Here is a 5,689-nt window from a genome sequence, read left to right on the forward strand (position 1 = left end):
GAGTGCGCAGGGTTGTACGGTGGTAGCGTTGGATGAGGGCAGGCGGGAGGAGGGAAGACAGGCATGTCCAGGAGAGGGTCCCTCGGGCCTGTAAGAGAAGGATACAGACGATTTGGTGCATTTGAATGCTCGTGTGTGAGTGGCTCCTTTTCTCCCTCCTCTGGGGAGTGTGTGTGAGCGTGTGCACCCTCTGCCGTTATCTCTGTCACCCCTGTGCTCCAGCGCCCAGCGCTGTTCACACGTTTCTTTACTTGTTTCCTGTCCCTGACCTCTGCTTCAGGTTTCCAGAATGAAAAACACCTTTCATGATCTTTGATGATTTGAATCTCCCACCTGTTTGGGTTTTTCTTTTTTGTAACCTTTCCCTTGGCTATATTCAGTTTATCCCGGAGGTTTCTCAATTCCTCCATACTCAGTGATCCCCCCTCTGGGAAACCATACTTTTCAACCCAAACATCCAACATATCAAGACAATCTGGACCGTATTTTTTCCGCATGTCGTCCACAATTTGTCCCCCCTGGGGAACTGCAGCAGCCACTTTGCGCTGGTTCTTTCCCATCCCTGTCTAGACTTATTACTTGTAGCTGCACAGGCGTCCCTGTGCCCCCTTTTTTTACTCAGGCGCAAAAAGGTAGAGAAAAAATTCACCCCTTCGGTACTTAGTCACCAAAGGTTTTGCCCGCTCAGCCCTCACCAACCTTCTTGGATATCTGGTGAGCGGGACAGGCCCGGCCAACGCACACTCTGTACTGGGACTGCAGTGATTCACAATCACCGCCTACCCACACAGAAACGACTAACGCATGCGTTCCGTCCTGTACTGGGACCGTTCGTGGACGACAAGAAAAAACACCTTGGTCATTGTTATGTCTGGAAAAAGAACAATTACTTCTCACCCGATCTCCGGATTAGCACTTTCTCTCCAGGTTCGTTGGATAGACGTGAAGCCGATCAGATCCACTCTTAGACGCCGATCCTCTCGTCTCTGAATGCTTGGTTCGAGGTAGAGGGGGAACGAGGAGTTTCCTCCGTTCCTGGTCCCGGGCCGTCGACGTCCCAGAGTTTCACTGACGGGTCTCCAGCTATCCTGTTCGTGACACCAAACTGTTGTGGAAAAGAGCAAAGCTACCGATGCAGAAATGCTGAGTAAATAAGTAATTTAATGAACATGAAATAAATGATTGGATATCCGAGGCACAAACAAAGTACAACCAACAGAACAGATGCAACAGGTGCAACAGCTCGAATGAATGCCAGTGCGAGTGCAAAGAGAGAAGGAAGAAGAAGGTCTTTTATACAGTGGAGGCTTCGTCACCGTCAACCTAGTTAGACATAAGCTTTACTAACTGTGGCAACACAAAGGAGCAGTGTGTGGGGGGGGAGCGGGGGGGGAAGATGATGATGTTGATGAGTTTACAGAATGCAAGGGGGTTATTGTTAAGGGGTAAGGATATGGACGACAACGCCACCTCAAGTTGTTTGTGGAGGAAATAAAATAATGAAAATCACACAGGTTTCGTGTACAAATGAGCTGAGACGTGGTTTGCAAAAAAACAGACAAGGCTTTATTATAATTGAAGGAAATGCATCTAGACAGAAAGGAATCCAGGCAGTTACGAATTTAAATTAACTAAACTCAGAAAAAGGAAAACAAATTTATAAGTAAACTACCAAGACCAAAAAGACACAAGGGGGGGGGGGGAAGCACCGTTCGACACAAACAACGTACGAACAAGGGGGGGAAACTTAAACCATAAATATCAAAGCAAATGAGCGAATCAACTTCTGAAACTCAAAAAAAAAAGGGAAAGGATCTTCAAAATAAAGGAGGCCAATGATTCAAATAAGGGGGGAGAGATGGGTCAAACAAAAGCAGGACAGGCTGACACCACACGGGGAGGGGGGGGGGCAACAGAAACAAGACGACTCACGGGATGTGATGATGGTGTTCAGGGCTGAGGCCACCGAGATATAGCAGAGCAGGTTGGATGGGGACGGAAGCCCAAGGGAGTCACCCCAATCACACGTGCACATCCCAGTGGGCAGTCAAAATTGGGTGGCGACGACACAGCAAACTAAAACCAAAAAAAAAAAGAGGGATACCACCACCCGTCCACACCTGTCGACCTCAGCCTCTGAATCACAAAAGAAAAGAAAACAATTAGGAGGGATCACGAGCGCGTATGCGAACTCAATGGTTAAGCTCACACCACCACACACACACACAAATCAGGATTAGATCGACATTTAAATAAACCAAAAATACAATTAAATCAACAATACAACAAACGAAAATTGAACAAACAAACAAAACAATTAGAAGTGGTTAGTGGCCACTACGCGCCGACTGTCACACGTCGAACGGCCGCGTATTTCAGGTCTTAATAGACGACGTGATCGGACACTTTCGGCATCAGCAAAGCAGCAGTAAGTTGACTGGTTTTTAGAGGCTATCAGTGCAGCGGCAAAGCCAAGTTTCTTGGCGGTATCTACAAAAAAAACAAACGATGCCATTAAGTGGTTTGGTCAGCTGTTAGATGCTAGTGACGAAAACTAAAGAAAGTAAAAGACTCACCGGGAGTTGCAATAGGTGGTACATGCCGAAAGCGCCACGGCGCACTACATGTCAGACCCTAAAAATAAACCACAGTCTAAAACCAGTACTCCAAAACAATGAAAAACAAAGTCGGCAGAGGCAACCATACCTGAGGCAGACGCGGACAGGCGCACGGAAACGTGACGACGGCAACGGAAGTGACGTGACGGGGCGTCAAAGTGCAGTAATAGCCAACTGTTTCCACCCCTGTCTTTATAGCACCCCACCCCCTAATCATTGGTTGACGGGCCAGGCAATCAGTGCGTCGGGCGTGACTATGATGCCACATAATGATAGAGAATCACTCTATTTATACTGATGTGCAGAACCACTAGAGTGTCATTTCTTCACTGCTGTCAGCAACAAGCATTTGGTGTCACACTGGTGTACAACACTTATGGGCTAATTAATAAGAAATGACATATTTATGAATCACCTGCAATGCCCAGATTGTTGCTGCTTATCTGCTGATATGAGCCGTCAACTGTTGCAATATAGAACCACGGGCAGGAAATTACAATTAGTGTAGAGCGTATTATAATTTAAAAGTTTACTAACGGTAGTTCTTTAAAGAATTTAGCAGGGATGGAACAGGCTAACGTGACGACGTCACTTGTAAAACGGTAGGAGCTCAACCTGCTGTCACGGTGAAAACTCTGTGTTACGTCCCGTCTCGGGGGACCGAGACGCAATGTGTGGGACACCTTCCCCCACTCCCAAGCCTCATTAATTTCTCACGGCAGTTGGCAGTTTCAACAAAAACATTTATTAATCAGTAAATGAAATAAACAAAACAACTTAACCGGTGGGCAGCAAAGGCTTCAGGGTGGGCCCAGGCCAAAATAATAAACCAAACTCCAACTAGCTCGCCTTAAGAACTAACTAAAGAAAGAAAGAGAAGCCAAATACAGAAAGGCTAACCTCCCTACATACTTAATAAACAGGAGAAAAGAGGGGACAAAGAAAATGGCAGCCCTCCCCTACGGCTGCGTGCTCTAACGCCATTTCAGAAGTGACTAACTGCAGACTTGGGAGCGGAGGAGGGATGACCGTCAGGCTGGCTCGACTGCTCCTCCTTCTCAGCCGTGGCGTGTCCAATCAGCAGCCGACATCCAGGACCGCACCTGCAAGGCGTCATCCACTCTCACACACACACAGACACACACACACACACACACACACACAGACACAAACATAGAGGCATCTAGACCCACGTGTGGGTCATAACATCCCCTCCCTTAAGAACTAAACCCTATTAACATACCTACAAACAAAACTAAACAAGAAAAACCTCACTTCCCCCGAAATTCTTTCGCAGCTAGTCCACATGTACACGTGATAATGCATCTGCCAACACATTATCAACCCCCCTTCTTCTGGGAAATCTGGAGATTGAAGTCATGCAGGAGCAGAGACCACCGCATCTACGGTTGGTTTGATTGCGCATCCTATCCAGGACCACGAGGGCATTATAGTCTGTAAAAACCTGACCTCAAATAAACATCAAGATGGGCACTGTCAGAAAGAGAGCCAAGGTTGCTTTCTCAACTCCAACATTGGCTCTATGTGCGTACTGCTTAGTTGTGGCATGTCCCTCTACTTCTATGTCATGGTGCAAAACTGACGTACGGCGGGGGTGGTCAGAAAACAATAGTGGGTGGCTCTCAATTAATTTAACAATATCATGACGGGCTGATGCAGGCAAATGGGACAAAAACAAGCTTAAGTTATTCATAATTTCAGAGTTTCCCAGGCGCGCCGAAGGAACACCGTGCCAATGGGCACGGAGGGGGCGGAGGCTCACCCCTGTTTTACACCAGAAGCGTTTGCAGAGCGTCAGCAGAGCGTCCGTGTCGACGCAGTGAAACGCGGCCACTAAAGTCAATGAGCAGGTTTACACCAGGCGCAGAGCGTCCGCGTTTCAGAAGCGTCCCAGAAGCAGTAAAACGCGAGCCGCTGGAAAAGAACGCCATAATTTATTCTTTGACGCTTGCTGCGTCAATCGCAGCAGGTAGGATCGTTCAGACAGGAAGTCAATGGTGTAAAAACACGGTGGATCCGGTTGATTTTCATCATAACACAATGTGCTGGATTTTGTACTTATGTGCTGTACTTTACTGTGAAACATCAACGTGACGCATCGGCTTCAACGCTGTTCAGGTCGGCCGTCAAACAAAAACAGATTTCACTTTGAATCTCAAACTATGATGAACAAAATGCATCTATACTTTAAATACCTGCATTTTGTATAATGCCAGTAGTTTACTTTATTATTATTTTTCTTTTTTACACACATCGATACTTCAAGACACTGTTGGGACAGTGTCTCGAAGTATCGATGTTTTGTTTCATTGTTGTTTTCTTTAAAAACACGCGAAAACTACCTGGGTTGTCGCGCGATCTTGCAATCCTCGCGTGAACTGATCGAGCCGCTGCACGAGACGCTCTGCTCGTAAAACGCGTCCTGTGTGGGAGGGTGCTGGAGCGTGAGCAGAGCGTCAACGCGGTCGCTCTGCAGACGCTCTGCAGACAGATACTTCGAGACACTGTCCCAACAGTGTCTCGAAGTATCGATGTGTGTAAAAAAGAAAAATAATAATAAACCGAACTGCTGGCATCATACAAAATGCAGGTATTTAAAGTATAGATGCATTTTGTTCATCATAGTTTGAGATTCAAAGTGAAATCTGTTTTTGTTTGACGGCCGACCTGAACAGCGTTGAAGCCGATGCGTCACGTTGATGTTTCACAGTAAAGTACAGCACATATAAATACAAAATCCAGCACATTGTGTGTTATGATGAAAATCAACCGGATCCACCGTGTTTTTACACCATTGACTTCCTGTCCGAACGATCCCACCTGCTACGATTGACGCAGGAGGGACGCGGCAAGTGTCAAAGAATAAATTCTGGCGTTCTTTTCCAGCGGCTCGCGTTTTACTGCTTCTGGGACGCTTCTGAAACACGGACGCTCTGCGCCTGGTGTAAACCTGCTCATTGACTTTAGTGGCCGCGTTTCACTGCGTCGACGCAGACGCTCTGCTGACACTCTGCAAACGCTTCTGGTGTAAAACAGGGGTAACTTTTCAA

The 5,689-nt window shown here is 46.9% G+C and overlaps 1 long non-coding RNA gene across 1 annotated transcript; it reads left to right on the top strand.

Annotated features, from left to right (window-relative positions):
• The first annotated feature begins 4,906 nt into the window (after positions 1 to 4,906).
• On the top strand, positions 4,907 to 5,232 carry LOC142896388 (uncharacterized). The gene is made up of 2 exons (XR_012928342.1): positions 4,907 to 4,937; positions 5,141 to 5,232. It is a non-coding gene; the product is annotated as an uncharacterized LOC142896388 (long non-coding RNA).
• Positions 5,233 to 5,689: the final 457 nt, after the last annotated feature.

This window comes from Nelusetta ayraudi, unplaced genomic scaffold (genome assembly GCF_046127955.1).
Source record: "Nelusetta ayraudi isolate G7.1 ecotype Tasmania unplaced genomic scaffold, CSIRO-AGI_Nayr_v1 ptg000053l, whole genome shotgun sequence".
Lineage (NCBI taxonomy): Eukaryota > Metazoa > Chordata > Actinopteri > Tetraodontiformes > Monacanthidae > Nelusetta > Nelusetta ayraudi.